Source organism: Phasianus colchicus, chromosome 7 (genome assembly GCF_987193195.1).
Source record: "Phasianus colchicus chromosome 7, bPhaCol1.hap1.1, whole genome shotgun sequence".
NCBI lineage: Eukaryota > Metazoa > Chordata > Aves > Galliformes > Phasianidae > Phasianus > Phasianus colchicus.
In genome coordinates, this window is record NC_143442.1 from 982,465 (window position 1) to 992,061 (window position 9,597).

At 44.8% G+C, this 9,597-nt stretch overlaps 1 long non-coding RNA gene across 1 annotated transcript in view; it reads left to right on the top strand.

Moving 5' to 3' along the window:
- LOC116227469 (uncharacterized) overlaps positions 1–8,075 on the top strand; it is a 103,719-nt gene extending 95,644 nt beyond the window's left edge. The window contains exon 5 of the long non-coding RNA XR_016468080.1: positions 7,088–8,075. This is a non-coding gene — a long non-coding RNA (uncharacterized LOC116227469). The remainder of the gene's footprint in view (positions 1–7,087) is intronic.
- Positions 8,076–9,597: the final 1,522 nt, after the last annotated feature.

Genomic DNA, 9,597 nt, shown 5'->3' on the forward strand with positions numbered 1-9,597 from the left:
GCTGCTTCCTCCCGCCTTGTAGACCGTGTTGGAGTGGCTGGGCAGTTCAAGCCTGAGATTTATGACTCACCCACTGTGATTTCTCTTTCCCCCACTTCAATGGGATGTGGAGATAAAGCTGTCCTGGGGTAGGGGTCACAGAGAATGGGTAAGAGTTGGGATGAGGGATGGGTTGAGCTGGAGCAGGAGTGGGGCTAGGACTAGGACTACAGCTAGGGTGTCCATGTTGAGCCACAGGCACTGCTTGCCCCCCAGATGCTGTGTTGGCCACTGCTCCCCAAGCTGAGCCGTGCCCTTGCCAGTTCACGTGTGGGCAGCAGCGCTGGCAGCCGTGCTGGGCGATGCCTCCCAGCTGAGGGGACTGCCGGAGAGCAATCCCAAAGGTTAATCTATCCATTATTATAAATATTTATAAATGGGTTGGATAAATCATACTGTGTAATTATCTACCTAACTAGTCAAGCCATTAGGACATTAAATAGCACAAATCAGAACTCATTTGGTTCATCATGAGCCTGATATTGTTATGAAACAGCTGAGCAGTGCTGTGAACTTTCCAGGGGTTTCAGGGCAGGGGGTTGGGTGGGAACTTTGTCTGTGAGGTGTGGAAGGCCCTAAGAGCTGGAGAACTGGAGGTGCGTGGTTAAAAGAAGGGTCTGTAATGGGAAGGTCCTCAAGGGCCGCAGCATTTTATCAGCATTAGTAAGGCAAATGCTAACAGACTGACAAAGCCATGACAAAACTGACATCCAAACACCAATAGCACTGAAACATCCAAAGCCCCATCTCTGTCCTCGGGTGTTCTGTTGAGAATGCTCATTTAAAGCATCTTTCACCTTTTTTTTGTGATCATCATTTGTGATCATCTATGGCTGTGGGAGGGATAGCACGTGCTTTGACTCCGACTTTCGAGAGTATTAATGTTACAAATGCAATTGCAAAGAAACCGTTGTGAAGCATTCTTGTCCCCATGTGCAGTTAGTTCCATGTGCAGTTAGTTGCTAAACTTTAAGAAAATCACTGGGGAATTCTGTAGAAGCTCATGGATCAAACCTAGGTGCGTGGCTCAGGCTACTGGGCTCAGTTTGCAGTCCATAGTTATAGCATTCCTGCAACGAGCAAACCCTTCTGCTCCGTGCTTCTTCCGTTCAAAGGAATCTCAATGGTGCAACTTCTTGCAGCCCTGCTGGGCGGTGTTTGGAACCACGAGGCTTCTTTGGGCCACCGAGGATCCCCAAAAAGCAGCTCGCCGCATAAGCCCAGCATGCAAAGCCCTGTGTCAGGAACTGCGTGTAGGGCATTGGAGTGTGGTGGAGGAGTGGAGGTGCTGCTCAGTGCTCATGGAGCGTCCCTCATCCCGCGGAGATTGACAGCACAGGCACCCAGCTCCTGCAGCCTGCGGGTACGGGCAGCTGCCGGCCCCAGGCAATGCGCAGCACCGCTGTGATCTGCGGCAGCGGCCCTGGGTGTGCGCGACCCAGCAGATTTTGCTGCTGGTTTGTTTGTATACAAATTGGAGGAATTATTTTGCTATGACATTTAAATAACAATGATAAAAAGTGGGAAGTAACTCTTTAGGAGTGTGCTCTGCGCCCGGTGTCTGCGTGTAGCTCCCACCGGTATTGATGGGAATTTTGCAGATGCATCTGAGGAAGAAAAAAAAACCTTTAGCGTTGCATAACCAGCCCGGATTTCTCCTGAGACTGCTGGATGCTGAAGCAGTTGGTCGAGGTTGCTGCATTTGAGAAGTTATTTGTTTTACCTGCATATCAAACTCCAACCTGTATCTTTCTTTCTACAGCGCGTTGCCCATCCCGCTTGGGGGAAAACACCTCACGAGCGTCCGAGTTAAATTGTATTTCACACTGTGCCTAAATACATTTCCTGAAATGAGATTCAAACAATTAAGTATGTCTTCTATGATTTTGTCTCCGTTAGTCCAGCAGCCTAATAATTACCTCAACTGTTTTAATGTGACTTGCACTGCGTCGTCAATTTATTTAGTTGGAATTAGTTTCCTATTTCTTTTTGCAAGTGTTGCCTGTTTACTTAACAATATTTGGCTTTGCCTAATGATATGTACAGAAGACAGGGCTAAGTGGAACATCAGCTGTTTACATCAGCTCCAACAATTAATGCATGTTAATTTTTAATTACACTGATTGTACTAGAGGCAGAATGTATGTTTTTTCACAGAACAGATGTACCAGTCAGCTTTGCTGGCGAACACGCATATCGATTAGATGTTGATGCTGCCAGCGTTTGGGGGGTGTCAGCTCCTGATGCACGCGCAGATGTATGGATTGTGCACACATTGTGCAGCCAGCTCTGGAGGGGGGGGGATGGTTCTTGCAGAGCTGGGTCCTCAGTGGCCCAATGGGTTCGTTGTGGTGGTGGCTTGTTGGATGTCCTCATTGAGCGGTGGGGAGTAGGAGTGCACGTGGCTGCGGGGAATTTGCTCCAAACAGCAGCAGAATGAGGTGTGAGTGACTTCAGATATTGCTCCCGCTTGGGCTGTGCTGGTGGGTGATTCTTTTTTGCTTTGCCTTCCCGCGGCTTCCTCCTGAAGTCTGCCAGGATGATGAGAGAGTGCTTGGCCATGTGAGGCAGGAGTTCTCGTCAGGCGAACACAAAATCAAATACAGAATTCTCGGAAGTCAGCTTTTGGGTAGAAAACTGGTGTAATTCCAGGGGACAGTAGAGAAAAAAAGCAGCCGTATGAAAACGTGCCTCTCCTAATTGGTAACAAACTTGTTTACATAGAATGGTAGAATCCCAGAATGGCTTGGGTTGGAAAGGCCCTTAAAGATCATCCAGTGCTCATGATATGTGCAGGACCAAAGCTACTAGGCTGAGTGTAATAGTGGCTCTGTTTCAGTGTGTTTGCCCTGATGTGCACTCCTGCATCTGATAAATGTCTCAGTGGTTACTAAAGAAGTTAAGAATTACAAATATTGCAGGTGGCACAGTTTTCATGCATAAACTGCAAAATTCCTAGCATACTAACAAAGCCACCTAATGAGTAGTAAAAATGAATCATCGTCCTCTCTCAAGGCATATAATGCACAAGTATTATAATGGCTATGCAGAGAACCTTGCCAGTTCTGCTGCATCTCGTGGGCCTCGCATATGAGCTGCAGTGAGAGCTGTCTTAGAGAAAAAGAAGAAAAACAAATACACTGAAATATTTCCTCTTTTCTGTTACAGGGAATTACTCTCCTGACCCAATGGAAATGAATGGGAGTTAGGCTGTTTTCAGTGGGGCTACGTGTTCTGGTTATCAGAAGTGTTTGTACATTAAATGAAATTAAACAGTCGAAGACAAACTGTGCCCAAAGCTCCTGCTGTGGTTTGGTGGCCTCAGCACACGAGTGAGTTGGGAAGTGCCAGGTTGGGCGAAGAGCATCGCCTGCGGTGTGCGGGTGCTGCTCAACAAGTTGTAACTGTTGGGTTACCAACAACCCGGAGTTTAGTAGCGTGCAGATAAGCACTGAGTATGAAGGATGGACTGGAATGCTTTTTCTGAGCATTCTGGACTCTTCTGCAGTGCAAAGCTGCAAACAACATTACCCAAAGTGCCTTTTTTTAGTGGACTTCTTTCCGCGTGTTTAAAAGTTAGCTTTTCTAAGGGGCTGCTCTCTGCTTTGACTGATATGAGCATAGGCATATATATGAAAGGCTGAAATTATGAAGGCTTTCTCTCCAGTATTGAGGCAGATTGCATATATGCATTTATACACATGCGGGTTTTAAATGATGATGGTGGACCCAATGCCCATAAAATCACTTTGTTTTTTGATGCATGCGAGCAACAGTATCTAAAACTCGTGTATGGCAATCTATACCTCAGGGAGACAGCAAATATATTAGTCCAGAGGGAATGCATCATTTTAAGTGAAAAATCCATAAATAACAGCATTTGGTGGTTTTTTTTTTTTTTTTAATGTTAAAATATGTTCCTTTTTAATTAGTCATTATACGTATTGATTGATGCTTACTGTACTTCTGATGCCTTTCCTTCAGGGCTTTGTGCCTTTCGTAGATTGTAAGATGTAAAAATACTTTAAATCAAAGCAGTAAAATAAGCATAGTTAGAGGGAGAGCACGAGGGTTTTTTCTTCATTTACATTCATTACATATTATGAGTTTAATTACCTCCCTCAAATAATACCGGTTTGAAGGAATGATGCTAAAGAAGGCGTACTTCTATGATGATTTTATTGATTGTGACTGATGGATGGCATCAACATTTCATAGTGAAGAATCATGGTTTTGTTACATCAGGAAAATTAAATTGGGAGAGTTATTTTCTTTCCCAGTGATAGTGGCAGTTAGAATATTTCACCTGTAATGAGATGTGTGCGTTATGTGCCATAGTGAACCACTGCTGAGCCATTAAATATATGTAAATGAAGAGAAACACAAGAGAGCCTGGGTATAATAACGTGCAGAACAGAGAAATGGATCCTGGAAAGTGATTAATTTATTTGATGATGCCTCAAGTGAGGAATTTTAGGTCACAAATGAAGTGACAGAATGACAAATTACCATTTTAAAGAATTTACTGGGCATCATTACTGAACAATTGTCAGGTAGTTTATGGTGGCTGAGAAGATGGTATAAATATAGATCTTTTCCTTATCTGAGATGAATTATTAATCACCTTTTTAAAAATCTTTGTGAGTGATGGTTGGCTGTCTGATTGGAAATAATGTGTTCTACAATTTTAACTAAATTCTAATATGATATGTAACAGGAATCTTTACAATTAAAGTCTCAGCGGAGAGTGGTAGGAGGTTTACAGTCAATTGCAGTTTTAATGTGATAAAAGAGGCTGAATTCGCCAGCGTATTTCAATAGGTTTCCTTAGGTATATTATCCCTGCTGTGATGTTATTCAAATGTTTACCGTTTATTTTCATTTGAAAAATGACATTCAGATACTCAAATTGTTTTCCTTGGTTTGTTAGCTAATGAAAACGAAATTCCTGTAATTACTATATTTTTGCTGGCTGCCACGTTGTTTAAAGGGAAGCGACTGCTTTTGTCAGCTGCGTTGTAAATGCCGTCGTCTCGTGTTTTGTTCGGCTTCTGTTTGCTTTATGTGTGTCATGTCCCTTCCCTGTCTGTGTCACTGTCTGCAGCACCAGCACCAGCTGGGGTGGATGGGGAAAAAAGTAGGCATGGGAAAGAAAACGAGAAACAGTGGCACTTTGCTGTGTTTATTTCGTCTGTTTGATGATGAAAACCACTTCAGCTTATCTTTGAGCAGAAGTTCTTTATTCCCCAGCGGTGAATGTGCTGAAGCTGCTGGCTGGGAATACTACCGAGGCTTTCTGGCTATGTGTGCGCATACTGTAATTGTTGTTGCTTTCCTTTCTAGCCGTGTACGTGTGTAAACATGCGTGCAATACTCACAGCCCTGCAGAAGGAGACACTCGAGCATCCAGTAGATGCACACAAGTGCGTTGGAATCGGTAACAACTCTCTCCTTCTCCGTGGAGATTGAAGGGTCGAGCCGCATCTCCTGGTGCAACAATGTTCTTATTTAAAGTATTGAAGGACTCAGGATAAATATGACCGCTCCATAATTAAGAATAGTTCAGACTGTTCTGCTTGTTGATGTGTTTCTCTCCTACTTGCTGGCTCGCAGAAGCCCACCCCTCCATTTTGGTGGCTCTGGGGCTCCACCGCTGCGTCGCAATGGGGCTGTTTGTCCCCCAGCTGGCACCACACATTGTGACACTTGCAAACTCCCGTTACTCATTTATTTTGTATTTTATAATTCAATATTCAACTTACCTTTGAAATTTTAGACGTAGAATCACAGAACGGCCTGGGTTGCAAAGGCCCACAGTGCTCATCCAGTCCCAACCCCCTGCTGTGTGCAGGTCGCCAACCAGCAGCCCAGGCTGCCCAGAGCCACATCCAGCCTGGCCTTGAATGCCTGCAGGGATGGGGCATCCACAGCCTCCTTGGGGCAACTTGTAGCTAACTTAATTTCTGCAGCCTATTGAAAAGTGTCTCTCAAATTACGAAAGCGTTGACTCATAGTATCACTATTTCACATCACTGAAGGAGTGAAGTAAATCAAAGACGATTTCTTTTTATCCACTTCTGACAACGTGCTCCATTTTCCCCCAGATGGAGTATTGAAAGCCGGCTCCTTTACTTAGCACACTCCCCACTGTAGGTGGTTACTTGCTCAGCATCTCCTGCTGCCACAGTACTGCAAAGCCTGGTCCTCTGCATTAACTCACTGGTCTCAAGTTCTGCAAAATACCCATGGAAGCAGATGGATGAGCAGCACGTGTACCCCAAGTGCAACGTTGCGCAGTGGCGCTATCTGTTGCTTGTCATTGACAAAGCACAGATCCCTGCTCTGCTGCAGCAGGGTCCATTCCGGTGACAAATGGGAGCGTTTCTGATGCGGCCGTGTGCTGCATCGCTCAGAGAAATCACGAAATGTCTGAGTGCTGAAATTGCTAATTACCTGTTTTGCTTTGAGATTAGGTACCCGAGATTCTCCAAGGACGCACAGACGGAGTCACTTTGAGGAATTCTTTTCCTCCCGTGGATTTTGGATTACTCCCTCTGGTTGTTCAGGTTCATGAGGAAGAGAGAGACCTTTTCGTGTTCACGCCTCATAATGGCAGTAAATAAAGAAGTAACTCAGCGACTTTGGGATCTGGGCTGTGGTTGGGGCATTAAATAGATGTAAATGATCTCGATTTTCTCTTTTGCAACCATCGCCCCTGGCAGAATTGACATTTTGTAGGTAACCTAGCAAAGCACTCAGTAGGAGGTTTCATTTCTAAGGACGTGAAAGTTGTGCGGTTGGTTTTTTTACCTTCACATTTTCAAAGTGCTGTTTATGGATAAGGACATCTTAGGTTGGAGAGCTGGAACTGCAGAATTTGAGGCGTGGCCAAAAGTCTCCTTCGGGACCTAAATCTCTTTGGTGTTGAGATCAGTGGAGCTGGCTCTGGGGCTCCCACACTCGCTTGTCCCATCCCATCACCTCCTGAACCTCAACTCCTATTTATTAATTTCCTCACTCAAAAATTCCCATTTGTTCCTCTCTTAAGGACTGATCCCTACTGGGTTTAAATCGCTGCATAACTCGGGAAAAGAACTGTGCCACTTCCAGAGGTGTTTGGGAAGATCTCCACGTGCTCTGCTGCACGCAGTTGGTCCTGGTGGGTTGCTGGTGCAATACTGTAAGTGTTCGTAAACTTTTGTGTGTATCTATTACGAGGACTGTTGTCATAAATTCACCTTAATTGTTACTTACTGGCAGAGGTAAAAGGAAGTGCATGATGGATGCTGCCCAGTGGAGACCCAATAAAATATATAATCTATTCGAGTCTACAAATTTTGAGCTCGTAACTTACCGAGTCTCAGATCTGACAAACTCCAAATTACATATACTGTAGAAAATTTAATATTTAATAAAATCCATTCTCTGCCCTATAATCCTTAATGGCCACACTGTATTTTAAGAGGAGGAAGGAAAATAAGGTTGTAGTAGGAAAAGTGCTGAGCGCATTTCCTATGAAAGATTCAATAATCAGGTATTTGCTCACAAGTGATTTATTTCAGTGCATACAGACACCTGAGGTGTTCCAGCATTTCCCAGTAAAATGGTCCTGGAATTTGGAGAGCATTCATTATTAGAATTCAGTGTTTTATGCAGCAGATAGAGGATGGCCCAAAAGTAAAGTGTGCAGCAGTGCTCAGTCTGTAGTTTGTGAGTTGCTGCCGTTGCCTTTGCTGTGCTGACATTGCTGTGAATGGACAGTCCTGGTGCTTCCAGAAGATTGGGGGCAATAGCAAAGTGATTGATGTGCTAATGGCTTACCACCAAGACTGTGCAGTGAGACAGGGGAGACATCATTCTGTTCCAACCACGTAAAAATTTATTCCTAAATGTAATTTGGATTTGTCACGGAGATGCAGCAGAAACACCAAAGGGTGTGACTGTGGATCAAGGACTCCTGCAGACTTTTAATTAAGCTGAGGTCCGTGCAGCGTGCTCATATGGGAGACCCACCTTTTCCTGTCAGGGTCGTAGGACAAGGGTGGCTTGCATCGCAGTAAATTGGATTTAGTTTAGTGAATGTAGAAACAGAGACTCTCCTGCTCTGATATGGGTAGCCCAGAGCCACTGGGGGGTCTCCTCTGTGGAGATCTCCAGCAGCAAGCTGTTCGTGGTCTGGGGCAGCCAGTGTGGGTGCCCCAGTGGAGCAGGTGGGTCCATATGGACGTGAGGTCCCCTCTGCCCTCAGCCAGTCTGTGGCTTTGTAATTAGAACTCTGCCTTACTTCCAGGGTTTGGGAGAAGAGGCAGGGCTCTAATTTCTTCTTTGGCATTGCAGAAGGCAGAGGGATCGCCCTCAAGGTGAGGAGAAGAGCAGGTTGGCAGCAGGCTGCATTGCTTCCCAGCTCTCTCGATGAGAAAGCTGCAGTTTGGGAAGGGGAGACATGTCTCTATTTCACTCCGGCCCATTGCTGCTTTTCTGCTTTTGTTTTCTGCAGTCTTTTTCATTCCTTAAAATGCTCTGTACCAAATCCTCCAGCCTTTGATACGTGGCACTGTGTTAATTTGTTTTTTTCTCTGTGGGGAAGCCTTGATGAGAAATTATTGCAATTCATGAAAGCTTTATTTGTGCTGCTGATGACTCAAAAGTTAGCAATGCTGCTTCGCTGTGATTACTCGGTTTTAAAAAATGGCACAAATGAAAGTGGGACTTTCTGATTTCAGCAGAAGTACTTTGTGTGAGGCAAAGAACAAAAGTATTTTTATCCTTATCATTTGCTCCCTTCAGAAGAGCTGTGCTTGCTCCTAGCTTTACAAGACACAATGAATTTAAAATGATATTCATCTGCTTAGTGCACTTCTAACAAAGTGAATAAGTGAGAATCAGCAAACCTTGGGAGCTTTGGGGTCTGTGGAGTTAAAAGCCAAGTTAAGGATGGGAAAAGTGTGCAAAGTAAAGAAACAGTGCTGTATTTTGCAGAACTGGCTGAGAAGCGGAGGGGAGGGGAGCTGCAGAACATGAGGGGATCCATGGGAAGGTGCCCCCAGCTTCTATTTGCAGGTTGTTTTTTTTTTTTTTTAGGGAATTTGAAAATGAATCTGGGCAAATTAGAAGGGGAATTTACATGGTATTTGAGGGATTTCCTTTGTCTTACAAATACTTTATCTTTTCTATTAAAAAAACCATTAGGAGGTCTGAAAGGAAGGAGCTAAAAGGTCAGGCAGTGAGCTCATTTGCTCTGGTGTAAATCTGGACCAATACCTTTAATATCTGTGCAGCCGCCCTGGATTTGTCCAAGTGTGGATGAGAGAGATCCGAGCACGGCGGTCTCCTCCGGTGGCTGTGGGTTGGTGTGTGCCATGGAGTTGGAGCAGGACGCACTGAGAGGCGCTTTGTTGCGAGTTGTACAGCTTGGGAAAGGAAGGGATGGAAAGCAGGCTGGAGGTTGGGATGAAACCTTTGTGAAAACAGAGCATCGTGCAAATGTATTGGTTGGTGTGTCCCCAGGAACGTCCTTGGAAGTGCAGGCGTGGAAGGTTGCAAAGTTAAAAACTGCAG